The 17,178-nt window shown below is 29.9% G+C and overlaps 1 protein-coding gene and 4 non-coding genes across 6 annotated transcripts in view; 1 reads left to right on the top strand and 4 right to left on the bottom strand.

Annotated features, from left to right (window-relative positions):
• LOC130668236 (protein vestigial) overlaps positions 1-17,178 on the top strand; it is a 45,976-nt gene that overhangs the window by 11,499 nt on the left and 17,299 nt on the right. The window lies entirely within an intron of this gene.
• On the bottom strand, positions 7,036-7,117 carry Trnas-cga (transfer RNA serine (anticodon CGA)). The gene has a single exon. It is a non-coding gene; the product is annotated as a tRNA-Ser (tRNA).
• On the bottom strand, positions 7,256-7,337 carry Trnas-uga (transfer RNA serine (anticodon UGA)). The gene has a single exon. It is a non-coding gene; the product is annotated as a tRNA-Ser (tRNA).
• On the bottom strand, positions 7,476-7,557 carry Trnas-uga (transfer RNA serine (anticodon UGA)). Its single transcript has one exon. It is a non-coding gene; the product is annotated as a tRNA-Ser (tRNA).
• Trnas-uga (transfer RNA serine (anticodon UGA)) lies at positions 7,938-8,019 on the bottom strand. The gene has a single exon. It is a non-coding gene; the product is annotated as a tRNA-Ser (tRNA).

Genomic DNA, 17,178 nt, shown 5'->3' with positions numbered 1-17,178 from the left:
GTTTTGCTTTAGCAGTTGACAAAAAATATTAAATAATATATATATATGTATTTAGAAAACACGTGTGTATTATAAAAATATATTTATTAAAGTTTTGTACTCGTCGATTGCAGTGCATATATGCCTTAAAGTAATTGCTCGAGTAAGAATAATAATAAAAAAATGCAATAAAGTTCCGTGTGTGACCGACTCGTCGGTCAATACACACATACTTACATATATATATATTTATATATATGTCCGTCGTCGGTATTTCAGTAATGGGAGTCTTATCTCTTTGCCGCTACCGCTTTACTTGGACTGTACTTGCATTAGTTGCTCAGAGAAAAGATGCAAGGGAGAAAAAGAATAAAAGAATTTTAGATTTTACTCTTAGTACTGATATATACTATTTATATTTATATATATATGTGTAAATTCTTATGGGCGTTATTAATTTCCCACTTACCCCGCATACTTTTGCTACTTCTCGATGATTTTCTCGGTGGATTAGCTTTGTTTATCTGTACCTGCAAAAGTGCTGCCACGCAAGTTAACATTATTTATTTATTTTATTTTATTTTACTATTCATTACAACGAGGTTCACATTTCAAATAAATTTTTTCGTCAGTTCATACTCTGTACACTTGGGTGGAATGTTTAATTCGACTGAAAATTGTTGTCAGTACATTCTCTCATTGCTTGTTTAAATATTTTTATCAATAAGTTTGTCGGAAAAACAAAAATAAAATAAATATTTTGTTAATTAGTTATTTTAAATATTTAAAAATATAATTAATTAGACGAAAATCAAGTATTACTCAAATTCAGTTAAATAAAATATTTAACATTCGAGACAACGAAGAAATATATGGGTTACTTTTTTTTATTAAAGTCTCATCCGCGTTTTTTAATTACATGAGATTAATTTATTAAGCAAAATAACACTCATTAAATATATCATTTATCTTCGACGATTTCTATTTTGAGTTCAACTGTGACAAGTCATTAATCACCAGGAATTATTTGAGAGTGCTTTTGTGAGAATAACATACTCTCCTGAAACCACTATGATACTCTATATAAATAAAATTAAATATCTAACACACGAGCATACATATATACGTATATATATAAAATCAAAAGTACATTATCAATTTATGTATACATAAGTATATAAATAACAAAAAAATGGACTATGTAGATTGTTGGTTGAGATCTTTAAACAAAAAATTTTAATTTGTTGATGTGTTTTTTTTTCTTTTTTTTTTTTTATGGTGAAAGAGCATCAGCATTTACAACAGAACGTAGTGTGATTTACGTCGACGCGACTACTTACTGGTTAACTTACGATGTTTACCAATTCAATTAAGGGTACATCGCAGTTGCCGTGGGTCACAAGATACATTTGTTTCGGCATTAATTTACCGAAACGTTAGACTGTCATAACAAAACTATAATAAACCGTACTGTCTGGCTTTAAGCCAGATTTATTCAACTCTAGATGTCTAGAAATCTATTAACTCAGTACATTTCAAAAGAGAAAGCAGAAAAATTATAGTTCAATAAGAGAGAAATAAATTCAATTCTATAAAGATTAAGAACTTTAAATTGCAACAAAAAAGTTATACTATTCGCTCACAAAAGAAATTCATTGAATACTTTAAATGATTCAAATATAGATTGCATTAACAGCTTAGTTATGTATCAAAACTATAATTAATTTTCTTTTCTTACTTGTCTGTTTACGCTGTAAAAAATTTGTGGAGTGATCGCGGATTAAATCCGGAGTGAATGCGGATTTAAATAAAATTCGTAATCGCTCTGAATTTTTTACAGTATTGTCTATTAAATATCGCGTGCCAAATGCCAAAAGGGCGTATAAAAGTTATATGCCCTTTTGGCTTTGAAGAACCAAAAGGGCGTATAATTTTTTTGTTTTTGGTGCCAATCGTTTTGTAAACATGTTCTAAGCCTCAATATAAAAAAAAATTTTTCAAAGCCAAAAGGGCGTATATCTTTAGATACAAAGATACAAAGATCTAAAGATATACGCTCTTTTGGCGATAGTACGTCAAAAATTTTTTTTCTGCAGATCTTTACGTTTCGAGCGATTCTAAAAAGAATGACAAAAAAAATTTTTTTATACGCCCTTTCGGCATGGAACCCTATCTAACTACTGTAATACGCCCTTTTGGCATTTGGCACGCAATATAAGCTAGAGGTCCTGTTTTTGGCGACTCTAAGGTTAGTTCTGGGCACTTGAAAAATTGAAATATAGTAATTTTTTGAATTCGCAATGACATAATCAAATTTTAAATGTATATTCGAAGATACTTTTATCACAATATTACGATAGAAATTTTCGTTTTTTTTTTTATTAAATAAAATGAAGTATTGAATCTCCAAAAATGGAGAAGTGGCCACCAATGCTACTTCTACCCTCATTATTAATTTTTTCATTTAAACTAAAATGTACTCATAGGCTTGTCAGGATGATAATTTGCAAGTTAACGGACATAAGATCGTTCAGTAATATAAATCATTAAGTTTGTCTACAGTGCATGTAATATGTTAGCGTCACTGATGACAACTACTCGTTTAATCACTTCGCGCCCGTTTTGAATTCTTCAAATCGTTATCCCGCGGAAAGTTGATGATTTATCGGCGGTGAGGACCGTTAAATACATACTTTATACATATATATGTAAGTGTGTGGGTCACGCGACATTTTTTTTATTCTTAATTGTATCACAATATTTAATTGTACATAAGTAATTTTTTACAAAATCAAATATTTTATTTTTATACTGATGGAAAGAATAATACTGTATATATAAATACAAGTTTTTAACATATATTCGTTAAATTTCTATATTATCAAGGCTTGAATAAATTAATACAAATACGATAAATTAACATTAATTAGTTGCTGTACACTTGTATAATTTTATATTCGACTTGGCTTATCATTATCGCGTGTTTGTTCTTTTGCCAACTCTTTCTGCACTTGAGCATTGATTAAATAAGACTTACAAAAAAATTCAATTCATCAAAAATAAATATACTTATTGGAAAAAAAATTTGATTATTAGGTAATTGCCAAATTAATTTACTTAAGCATAAATTGAGTCGGCAAAAGATTCTAACATATAACTGACAGAGTTATTCGTCATATATCATAACGAAGTGATATTAATTAATTGAGTACGATGAAAAAAAAGTCAATAAAAGTATTGACAAGATTTAATAAAAATAAAAGTCGACGTTATTAATATTGACATTTCGCATTTAATTTCCATACTTGTACCGTTCTCATACCGTTTTAGGCATAGCTTGGGTTGTATTTCACTTCTGCTTTTTTTTATATTATTTTTTAAAATTAATTTATTTTTTTTATATATATTTAAAGAAACACACATTCGCCCTTACCTCGGTCACTTGGTCAAGAATCATTTATTATTTTCTTATCTAACAATCTCTTAGTCGGTTCTTTCTCCAATCTTGAACATATATCCCAAGGTCAAGTTTCACGTGGTGGTAATTTTAAAAAAATAAAATGTTAAACCTTACGATTAATCATTAAAATCTTTTAATTTATTATCATTTACAATCTTTATGTTAACTGGCTATTAAATAATCATTTCTTTAAAAATCCTTCTTTTTTTTCTTCTCTCGTATGCACCTTCAAAAAGTGTTATATTATATATTACTTATGTTTAATACAATAGATTGCTCAAGTATGTAGATACGTATATACAAAAGAGAGTTAGTATACATCCAAGGTGGCAGTAGTTCTAATTAAATAAGACCCTCACCTCGACACAAATTAGCCGGTTAATTTTCAGACTCGGATTACTACTACAACTATTACACCACCAACATTATTAATATGTGTATGCATAGGTATAGTGTCTACTTATTACTACTAATAGTATAGTAGTAGATAGATTAAAGGTAATGTAGAGTCTCTCTCTATTTATTCCCACCGTACTTGTAGAATACATAGTAAAGCTAGCTAAGTTCACTAATCCAACCCTTTCAATTCCATATGAATGCACGTATGCTCTATGTACTAACCAGCTTTTCCCTTGGCTTTCCAAAACCAAGAGACATAATTAAGAGAACTCTTCAGCTTCTCTTCTACATCCACATCAGCTTATTATCTTCTATACAAGTTACCATAAGCTATTATATATTAATAATATGCAAGAACAAGAATTTTACCACACGGAGAAAAATGTTGGTTCAAAACCTACTAATTTTTATTATGCTGTCGACGAAACTTGAAACAGGAAGGGAAGCATCCAAAAAATTATTATGCTCATACGAAAAATTATTATGCTGTATCATAATACTTACTACGCGCGAGACACTTATCAATAAGATTTAATAAAAATTACTTCCATACATTATAATAATTGTGATGCGGCATAATAATTTTTCATAAGAGCATAATCATTTTTTGGATGCTTCCCTTCCTGTTTCAAGTTTTGTCGACAGCATAATAAAAATTAGTAGGTTTTGAACCAACATTTTTCTCCGTGCACTGCCAGAAGTGATACAAGTTCAAGATCAGTTCCAATGAACCAATCTTCAATTTTTCCAATTATACCATTAAAAATTTAGACAAGCGAAAAGTCACACGTCATGTGGTATGCAAGCGAAATTGATTAAAATATGCTCGTGCCAAAAATTTTTCAGGAGTTTTGGTATCACGATGACGAAGACACTCTTCCTGCTTTCTCACCATCTCTCTTTCTCTTTCTTTCATTCTTTAGATCTCTTTATCTCTTTCATATACACACATATATATACAATTGTATGTAAGTTTTTTTTTATTATTATCTTGTACACTTTGGTCTTTTCACCGTCAAACGACCAATAAGACGCGTATCCCCTGGTGAACGACGCATCTGTGCAGATTCGAACGAGCAACAGAGCAGTATATAGGCGACAAAGACGCGCATGGAATCACTTTTATTAATGAGGAGACATTCCCGACGGGCTTTGAATCTCCGAACTTATTCGAATGGAGGATACGCGATAGCTCGCGTTCTTACACACATATACGTACATATATAAATACACATACTAAATTTATATAGTGATGTGTGATTTTTAGTATAAATGATGTTTAAGTATACTGGTGTGAATACTTTTGATGCTGAGATGCTACCGCTGATTATGCCGATGCTCTTACTGATAGTATGCTTTTGCTGTAATTTTACAATGAAAAACAGATGCGAAATTCTTAAATTAAATGAGCCAAATGTCATGCTTAGACACTTTGAATAATAACTTAACACTTCCTCTTTTACATTTTTGCTGCATATGACTTAAAATTTTTTTCTTTTAACGAATGAGAAAATATAATTCATGAATTTTTCATCTATATTTTTTTCGGCCGTAAAATAATGGAAAAGTTTACGACAAAATAAGTATACAAGTATATTGAAAAGTTGTTAAGCAAGTCCGAGAGGTTACTTAAGAAAGTAACTTTATAATAAAGACGTCTCAAGTACAAAAGATATTTAAGAAAATAGAACACCGGATAATTTTTAAACAAAGCATTAATTTCGCAACTTGATCACATCGTTCAACTAATTATTATACATTATAAATATATATATATACAAACAATGTTTAACTTGTTCTTGCTCTTGATGTTCTTTATACTATCAGCAGAACAACAAGGTTTTGTGTCTGGATGTTGTCGGTAAAAGATAATAAATGATTATAAGAGTCTTGGTAGTATCATCATAAGTACAAAGAAAGAGAGACTATTTAAAAGAGTATGGCGGCAGAGAGAGACAACCCGTCAGTCTAGGGTATGATAATGAGAGCAAGAGTTTTCCGTAGGTATAGAAAACAAGAGATGATGGAAATTCTTTTGATGTATTTGCGCTCGGGTCGTCTCCAACCGAGCGACAAATTCTTCGATATTCACGCGATGAAAAGCCTCTTCGCAAGATTAAACTTTACCCCCTCAAAACTATATCTACCTTCAACCCCTTGAAACTGCTTTAATTTTATTCGCTTTATCGTTGTCAGTTTCTTCAATTAAACTCCTACTTTATTTTTTAATTCGTTTAATTCTCATTTTTTTCATCCAAAATCCTAATTATGTACACATTAGTACAATAATAACAACTATATATATATCATACTCGGAGTATATTAATTATTAGTCAAGAATTTAGTTAATTATTATTTTCAATGCACTCTCAAAGTATATAATTAAGAAAAATAAAACATTATGAGTAGTAGGTTTCGTTGATTATCGGAGCAAAGCAAGACAAAAAAGGAACTACATATGTTATAATTCAAATCCTTACGTATAATCAACTAAAAATAACAATGCAATACCTTTCTTTAAGGATTCGACATAAAAAGGAAGAAAAAAAATATATAGTACGCTAATACATCCGCATACTGACATCTTTATGATATTTTTTTGTTTGTAAAAATATTTATCAGAGTGTTTTACACACATCACCCGAGTTATTAGTTTTTATTATCATTTTTGCATTTCTAACACGTTGACCATGAGCTATTTAATAATAAATTACTAATATTCATTACAGAATATATATATGTATTAATTGAATAGCATTACTTCCGGCGATGATGTTATATTTATAATGTTGAGTATATATTATACTCTAGATACTGAAGGTAAAATACAAAGTGACAGTTTTACGACTATTGCTCTCGTAATTTAATCAAAATGACCCTTGAGAAGCAGCAGCCATTCTTTTCCGGTATATACATACGAGTAAACCAAGAGTTATATTAGTGTAATTGCAGACTCTTTGTTACTTCAATTATATTGTCTAGACAACCGGGTTGGGCGGGTTCTTTTTTATTCTCCGCCTTCTGTTGTTCGACTAATTTCCACGGTCTTTTTAGTTTTTTGAGCTTTATGGTCTACCGAAAAATTTTTTTGATGCTCCTGCCGCTCAAAAAATTCATATGCACAACATTACACAAAGAAAAGATAGCAAAAAATAAATAATTTAAGATTTTATGAAAATTAACATAAAAAATGAATTCGCTGCGGACAGGATTCGAACCTGTGCGGGTAAAACCCAATGGATTTCGAGTCCATCTCCTTAACCACTCGGACACCGCAGCTTTTGAAATTTCGTTTGACACAACGGTTTTTTGATTAATAAACGTTAAATTTACGTTGTATAAAACAATGTTGGTTCAGTTGCATGTCAGCCGATAAAAATTTCGCATGAGATAAAAAAAAAAAAAAAAAAATGAATCCGCTGCGGACAGGATTCGAACCTGTGCGGGTAAAACCCAATGGATTTCAAGTCCATCTCCTTAACCGCTCGGACACCGCAGCTTTTGAAATTCCGTTTAATACAAAGTTTATTTATTAATAAACGTTAAATTTACATTGTATAAAACAGTATTTGTTCAGTTGCATGTCAACCGATAAAAATTTCGTATGAAATGAAAAAAAAAAAAAAAAAAAAAATTCCGCTGCGGACAGGATTCGAACCTGTGCGGGTAAAACCCAATGGATTTCAAGTCCATCTCCTTAACCGCTCGGACACCGCAGCTCACGAAAGAAGACGCTTACAACACACATAACAACCAAGCGTGATATTTAAGTACAATAAAACAGTATTTTATCAGGAAAAAGTTATTATTAAAAATTATTGTTCACGAAAAAAAATTGTAGTTGCTATAACAGCTGTTTTAGTTGAAGTTAACACAAATTGGAGTAAAGAAATACCAACTCCAAGTTAGAATAACCTGAGCCACACGTGTAGTAACGCCAGCTACAATCATCAATGCTTACTACAATATTTAGTTATCAGCTCTATTTATGTATCTAGTACCTTTTACTACAGATTGGAGTACACGTTACTATGTTTTACCTATCGTGGTTAGGAAAGCCACAATTTTTTTCCGTGTGTAACATGAAAAAAAATGAATTCGCTGCGGACAGGATTCGAACCTGTGCGGGTAAAACCCAATGGATTTCAAGTCCATCTCCTTAACCGCTCGGACACCGCAGCTGATACGTAAATCGAACATTAGTTGACACTCTTAATCTCACGAACTTCTGCAGGCTTTGTTTTTAAGTAAAAACACTTCAAGCTAGATGACAACTCGAATTAAATATCTACAATAGATCATTTCTACATAAATTTCAACAATTAGCTTTTAATGAGGGAAGTTACAGTGCACTTGATGTAATAAAATATTCTCATTTGGACTTTATGTCATAAATACGTCATTAAATGTATAATGAGCTGATAGTGGTGTGATAACATTAATCACCATTAATGTATATGGACATCTGATAGATATAATTGTAATTAAGATAATTAACTCGTCATTCACAACAAATAACAATAATCATTATTGTTATCATTATTAACGTCATTAAGAGTTGAGCGATTGGCAGGCATCAAGTATCAGATACGAATATTCACAAGTTGCATACTCTACAAGCTTTTGTCATTATTGAGGCACATCCTTAAAGAGGAGAAGCGTGACGAGCTCGTTAGTGACACGCAGCTTGCACATTGTCTCGTACTGTAAATTAAATGTTCGTGACATCTCTTAAACTTTTTTTAATTTTTGCTTAAACGTTCTTAAATACAAATAATTAATTAATATAACAACAAACCCATCTCATTATATTATGCTTAACAATAAATTAACCGGCGATCTTTGTACACATGTACGCTCATTAAATATATACTATAACTTGTAACGACGTTTCGTAATTATTTAGTTCCATTACATTACAAAGTCTATAAAAAACTTGTAAAGGTTTTAGTAAACATTTTTAGGCTTAATCTCTTCTATTTACCATTCTCTTTTGTTGGCTGCTGTAGAGACTTGTTGGAATGCCTCCCCCATTTCGCGGATCATTTTTCACCGGGACAATCTTGAGTTTCATCTACACAATGCGTTGTTACCTCACCTTTCGTGACATCGCATTGTCTGACAGTGACGAATCGAAAGACCCAACTCGACTTTTCAAGTCATTGGTTTAAGAATATATATATAGATAGATAGATATATATACTATGTTGATAAATGTTTAAATAATATATAGAATAAAAAATTAAAAAACAATAAAATACATAGGGGAAGAAGGGGCAAAAGGGGGTAGGGTAGGCAAAACGGGGTACCCCCAAAATTTAATAAAAAAAAATTTTATATATTAAATGGTTTTTGTACATTCCAAAATCACTTCTGTAAATATAATTAAGCGTTACTTTGAATTTTTTTTGGTAAACTTTTTCAAAAATCAATTGTCAGTTGAAAAATATTAATGACGTTTGTTTTATGATAAAAACTATTAAAAATTTTTTTTCTTCTTTTGTATCCAATAAACGTGTAAAATATAATTTTTCTTCATGTAAATTACTTACAAAAAAATTCAACTTAATCAAATTCGTTTAAAACCTAGAATTTTTTTTTTTTACTTTTTTTAGGGGGTACCCCACTTTGCCCGCAGAAATGAAAAATTTTTCTTTTCAACGGTAACTGAAAATTTTTTCTATTTACTTTGAATATCATTGAAAAAAAAAAGATTGAGCGTATTTGAGTCCTCGAAAACTTGGTATTTTCTTAAGTACCCCCTTCTGCCCCTCCCTCCCCTATATCACAATAAAAATTCGATAGATGGCGGAGCAGCTTATATTATACATCATTCGCATGTGCACCTAAATATATGTAATATGTGTATGTGTGTTTGTATCTGATTATGATGCGCGTCTGCTTCCACGTATTTTTGTCATTGATACCATATTCGAATGTTGCCCCTGATCGAATTATTTATGTCTCCCATAAATAATCATTTAAATAATGGATGTGACTGATGCTACTCTGTACCTTATATACATTACAATAAAATTAAATTTAAAAAAACCAAAGTATTTTACCAATTACCTAAGAGTTGAATTGAATTTTTTTAAAATTTCATTCTACCTAAATAAACTCTGGTGAGCTGACTGACTTTTGTGATGAGGAAAAAAATCACAAGGTGCAACTGTTACAAGTGACGAACGTTTGTCAACTGACAGGTGACGAGAGATCCCTTTTAGTTTTATTTATTTATTTACTTTTTTTAAATTTAATTTTTAGTTTTGTATATAAATGAAGGTTTTTATTAAGCTTTATTTACACATGACGAAGCAACAAGTGTGCTATTGAGTAATTGAAGTACATAATACACTTATCACCTAATTTAATTAATAATGATTATATATATACTGTTGGTAATTAACAATTCCTTTTCTACGGTCCCCTATCTTCCAATCGACGTCATTAATCTTTATATGTATAATTACAGTGAAAATATTTTTTACACATCAACATTAAGCCGCTAAATACTAAAATGAAGTATATCTATATATATTTTCAATAAAATATAAATAGAATATTGAATAATTTTTTATTCATTAATTAATTAAAAAATAAAGATAAAGAAATAAAAAAATAAAATTAAAATATCAATTATAAAAGTTAATATTATATTCTTTCAACAGACGGTAAATATAACTGTCGCCGTAACGTCACATGTTTGCACTTCATAAAATGATTAATATGATTAATTTAATCTTAACTTACATAAAAATAAGTTATTTACTCTTCTAATTGCGATAACATTTTGTTTGATAAAATTAGACTGGATAAAAATTCTTCATACAACGCATTTTTACGTACGTCAATAGAAAATATTATAAAATTAAGAAAAACGACTACAAAATTAAATGCTTTATTATTTTTTTTTTTGCAGTATATTTTACTGATTATAATTTTTTCATTTTAAAGAGATTGGTATCGACATGAAGAGACTTTGAAGCTAACATGGTTTACAGAACATACATACATACATACATACATGAGTGTATTTTATACAAGTGCGAGCAGCAGAATTAAATGAATAAAAAAAAAAGAAAAAAAAGTGGGATTATAAGAAAAATGAATAAAATAAAAAGTAAATTGTAGTGTGTAGACTATGGCATGGGTAATTTATATTAACGATGTTTGCGGCTCTTTGAAGATCCGCGATATCCGGCTTAGCTTCTCGCGAGACAGAAAACGTGGTGAGAATACTCTCATCATATGGTTGTGGTGATTGCTCATGGTTTTCTCAGGTTAAGTCTCACCATTTAATTATCAACAACAATCACGTATATTACATTATCTACTTGTTCAAATGTATAGACTTTAAAATAAAAAAATTTTAAATATTCAGCTAATAGACCATCATAAAAAAATTATATTATTTTAGTTACTATTTGACAAGACTAAGTAATTATCTTTATGAAATTAGTATAAGCTTGATAATCATTAAAATAAGGGACTTGTCCACGAAATTTATGCGTGAAAATGTATATGAAATATACTGTAGTAATTATTTAAGTTTATAAATCTTGATGACTTTGATCTTGAAATAATTATCATGCTACTAAAATCGTAATCATAATAATAATCTAATTAAATTTAATTTTATCATTTAACTATAAATGAAGATAATGATATTTTTTAATTTTAATAGTAATTATAATTATTAATATAAAATTTTTCGTTAACTTTCTTTTCAATTAAACTTGACCACCAGCTATTTTAAATAATTTTTAATTTAATGTACTTAAGAATTTCGAGTTTTAAATTTTTACGCGCAATTTATAATTTTTTAATGCGTACATAATTACATATTTCACCGAAGTCCATAATATGTTTAAAAAATAAATAGCGACAGAGTGAGAGAGAAATAAATCCGGCTGATCGTCCTTAGGGATCGATCTCTCGAAGTAAAGGCGCACTCTCGAGTCAACTGCTACGACGGCAACGACGACGACGAAGACGTCCTTGCATCAGCATCAAACGCGCCGGCCTTTCAGTGCGTCCTCGATAGCAACGGGGCCAATGCGATGCGGTAGCATGTAAAAAAAAAAAAATTAAATAAATAAATAAATAAATGAATAAAAAACAGAGTGAAACAGGTGAGAAAAAATATTACAACCGGCCTATAAACACACAACACGATTTCTAGTGTCCATCGAATCGCTTTAACTTGCGATTACGAGCAGACTCGAGACTTTAATCTCGCGTTGAGAAACTCGATTTGTATTAGAAAACAGAATTTACAAGTATATATATACGCGTTGCTTACATTACATGTAATATACGTATTGCCATTCGTTCAATAATTAATTGAATTTATAGAGCCTTGGGCACATGATATTCCGTTCGTGCAATATCCGTTCAACTCGTTTATATATAAATCCATGATATATATGTATATTTTTTTATAATTTATTATGAAATCTATTAATTGTTTAAATATACACGGAGAGAAAATTATGGCAGCGGTTCCCATAATTTTGTGAAATTTTTTCTTATACCATCATAGGAATTACGACCATAAATTATGGGAGCGGTTCCTATAATTATAGGAATGTTTCCCATAATTATAGGAATAGTTCCTATAATTATGGGAATGATACCCATAACACTATAGGAATGGTTCCTATAATTATAGGAATGGTTCCTATAATTTATAGGAATACTTTCTATAATATTATGGGAATGATTCCCATAATGCAATTGGAATGGTTCGTATACCATTATGGGAATCATTCCCATAATATTATGGGAATAGTTCCCGTACTATTATAGGAACCATTGGGGACATCCATTAATTACGTGAGCTCATAATGGGGGGGGGGGGGGTCCAATGAAATCTCACCTCCACTTCAAAAAATATAAAATATTACAGATATTAAAAAAAAATTATTTTGAATGTTTATTTTGCCCGCTAAAAAAATCTCATGGCTATTAAAATCATTACGGTTTATTATTTTCCCGAATAGTAAAAAGAATAGTATATTAAATACCTAGGCCAGTAAAATAAGAAAACCCTAGTAGAAATGTTCAATTTTTTACTCGATTAAGTCTAGTATCTGGCTAGCGTTCATATCTAGTAACTGGCCAGCAATCTTATCCAGTAACTGGCTAGTGAAACTAGGTAAAAACTGGAAGTTGCGCCACCTATAACTGAATCGTAAACATTGGTCACACTGATGTTCTACTTATACTAGTGTATGTGTATGTTTATTTTTTCACTTTAACCTGTAAGTTGAATAATATTTAGTAAACATCAAGAAACAATACAAATAATTAACAAAAAATAAAAATTGTGTCTTTCAAAATAAAAATAATCGGTAATATATTTTAAAAAATGGATGAAGTTAAAAAAATCGACACAATAAACGAATTACGGTTGTGGGCAATCAAAACAAATACTCCAGATTGTCATCTGGACGAATTATTAAAAATTTTACGAGGAGTTATCCCAGATTTGCCAATGTGTGCAAAAACATTTCTAAATAAATGCAGTGTATCATTTGAAAAAAATAAATATCATTTTTATTGTTTTATGTTATGAATGTTTCTCGTTTTATATTTAAAAATATAATATAATAAATTAATAAATAAATTTTATAACTTTTCCGTGTATTATTATTATTATTATTATTATTATTATTATTATTATTATTATTATTATTATTATTATTATTATTATTATTATTATTATTATTATTGTTGTTGTTGTTGTTGTTGTTATTATTATAATTTTTAATTGTAATAAAATCAATATTTAAACTCAATAACCTCAAGATCAACAAGAGTCGCCATGTTTTATTTGCTATCTAGTAAAACTGGCCAGTTACTAGACAGTTACTGGATATTATACTAGCCAGTTCCTAGCTTAAGTCTAGTTAAACTAGCCAGTTACTGGCCAGATACTTGATAACGTTTCTACTAGGGAAGCCTCAGAGCACATGTTTGTCAGCCTCGGCTTCGCCCCGGCCAACAATTACATGTAATCTGAGACTTTTCTTATTTTACTGGCCTAGGTATGTAATATATACTATTAAAATATTTTTAGCGTCAATCTCACGTAAGGGAAGGGGAGGTTCAGGCAAATCTCACCTGAGGGGGGGGGGGTCTAAACTGATCGAAAAATAGCTCACGTAATTAATGGATGCCCCCATTCCTACAATATTATGGGAATGGTTCCCATATTATCATGAAAAAATTAATTTAAAGAAGTGTGGTACTCACTTCTACAATACACAGAAATATTATTAAACATAAAAACAAAAATTCAAACATTGAAAAAAAAAATCGTATTTGGCAAAAAAACATTTAAATTTTTAACAAGAATTTTTTGTCAGCACAAAACATTCAAGAAAATTCAAATTTTGGGAAATTTCTACACTATTGCGCAAAAACAAATTTTTATGATATTATAGGGATGGTTCCCATAACATTATGGGAATAGTTCCCATAATATTATAGGAACAGTTCCTATACCATTATGGGAATTATTCCCATAATGCTATGGGAACCATTCCCATAATGGTATGGGAACTATTCTCATACTATTATGGGGATGGTTCCCATAATATATAGGAACCATCCCTATAGTAGTATAGGTACTATTCCCATACCATTATGGGAACCATTCCCATAATGCATAGCAAAACTTCCTATAATTTTCTTTCCGTGTAGAAACAAACAAAAAAAAAGAAAAATTTTCAATTTGTCACGGACTCACTTAAAGCGATTCGGAAGATATATATCTACAGAAAGCATGAAAATCGTTCTACATTGGGCAGCGTAAAATAAAAAAAAATCACGAAATTCTCATGTCCCTTTAAATATATTAACGAAATGAGAAAAAAAATAAAATACATAAACATTGACGACAAAACGTTGTGTGGTCGTTATCGTGATCTTTTAATGACGGCGTCTTGGATATATTTGTATATATGTATATATATAAGCTTCTCTGATCGTCAATGTGAATTCGTATTGTATTTTACGATGAGTTTATATTATAAAATTAACATACGTCCTTGCTACCTCACTAGGACGTTTCTTTTAGTTCCAGATGCAACTGTTTCTATTTCTAAAAACCCCACACAATTGAAAGTTTATATTATTCTCTCTTTTCCATTAAAAACGTTTTTTAGTTTTTAGTGTCGTGTCTTTTTATATTTTTTTCTTTCCACATTCGATAAAATAAAATAAAAGTTTCTTGTGGGAAACGATTCAGAGTATACGGTATAATCGTTTAGCTGCCGGGACAACTCTCTGCGGTAGGTAGTTGAGTTGATCACTAGACATATCGTATTAGACTTGATAACAGACACTAAAAATGACCATTTATTTATCATTAAATACTTTTTAACCTCTTATTAAACATATTTATGATAAATAGATTCTAATAACTATACTACAATCAATATCATTTTTTTTTTAAATTTATTATTTAATTAAATAATATAAAACATTAAGCTGCTCCAATAAAGACTCGCCGACGGTGAATGTGATAACGATTAAATTTGTCAATTGACTTTCGTAACAATCTGATTTATTAACATTTATATTGCGTGCTATATATATTTATATAAAATCAAAAAAGTATCTCATTATACAGTGCGGTGAAGAAAAATGTATGCATACTTGAGTCTTTAAACTCGTGCGAGAGAACATGTATACGATGAATATTTCAGGGAATTTATCAAAGAGCCGCGCGACAACTTTTATCCACTCGCGATCGTCATTCGATAGACATTAGCGTAACAGCCCAGGGCTAATTGATGCCATTGCCAATCGCCTGATCCTCAACCTCCTGTTGCTCTTGTCTTGTCTTGTCTCCTTTTTTTTTCTTTTTCTTTTTCTTTTTTTTCATTTCTGCACTCATCGTTTACCTTTAGGATCTTATTTACTTGTATCAAATAAATAATCATCGCGCTCATTTCAATTTCAATATATGTCTTAATTATTTCAACTACAGTTCTATATATATCTAAATATAAATAAATCAAATTTTCATACTTGAAATTGATGAATAAAAAAAATAAAAATCAAACGGCCGCAATTGCAAATGAAATTTTAGTCGATAGATTTATTAAACTTAAAATTTTAGCAATAAAAGTTAAAAGATAAAAAATAAATAAAATAACAACTCGATGAGTCGGATTTCTCTCATCTTTGGCGAAGATAGGAGAATCGTGTCGACGAATGGTCGTGTCCGGCAAACAAATTGCACGATACCTCATGGTAGCTTGTTACTAACTTCTTCACCTTTCTTTTTCCTTTTTTTTTCTTCATGATTATCAATTTTTTTTTATCATATAAAATTTTACGTTTTAAATAATTAATTTTTAAATAATAGGGACAGAAAATATTTTATTAAATAGAAAAAAAAAAATGTAAACTTTATACGCAGCTTTTACTCTTAACTTTTTTCTTGCTCTTGACTTGAATTAATGTGAAATTCAATGATCGACATCACATATACGAATATCAATCAATCTCTCGCGTCCTTGATACACACTGATTTATACACCTATTACTATTTATTTATTACTCCTTTCTGCACTTTTATTTATTATTTTAAAATTATAAAATAAGTTAAATAAATACATTTATTTATTGCGTAATTTTTATATTTATTATAATTAAAATTCTAAGAGAATTAATATTAGCAATAGTAATAATAATTATATAAATACGGAGAGTTAAGTAAAGACACGTATGTAGTAGTAAGCTCCTGGGGTTAAAAAAGGGAGGAGTGAAAGTAGTTGAGTAGAGAGAGAGAGAAAGAGAAATTGTAAGATGGAAGAAGGGGAGAGGGAAGTAAAGAAATAAGGATGGTTAGGTAGCAAGCTTGTTCACGTCGTGGAATGCTTTGAAGGACCGCGAAGAGACCGACTCACGCCCTACCCGTTCTATAATCCAGAGGACTTGGATCTTGGTTGTTTTAGTCAAAAGCGTTTGTTTCAAAATAAAATAACTTGAGGATCTGCTGATGATAGACAAAGAAAAATCATACTACCTTTATAGATTCACTTTATTAATTATCACATTATCAGTAATAATCAAGTCCCAGTGGCAAACTTACGGTACATCATCTTTCTATGATTTTTATTAAAATTACATTTATTATTATTTATATAAAAATAAACTATATATATAACTATAAATAAGTAGAGTTTTTGATAATCTATCGTAAAAGTGATATACAGCCTGATGGAATGTCGGCTTGAGGTTTATTAGAGTAGATAATGATAACATCTCGAAGGCGTATCCAGTTTTATTTTTTTTTTGTTTCTTTTTTCTACCAACGGAGC

This window comes from Microplitis mediator, chromosome 5 (assembly GCF_029852145.1).
Source record: "Microplitis mediator isolate UGA2020A chromosome 5, iyMicMedi2.1, whole genome shotgun sequence".
Taxonomy (NCBI): Eukaryota; Metazoa; Arthropoda; class Insecta; order Hymenoptera; family Braconidae; genus Microplitis; species Microplitis mediator.
Note: the sequence above shows the minus strand (reverse complement) of the source record. Positions and strands in the feature narration are given on the sequence as shown.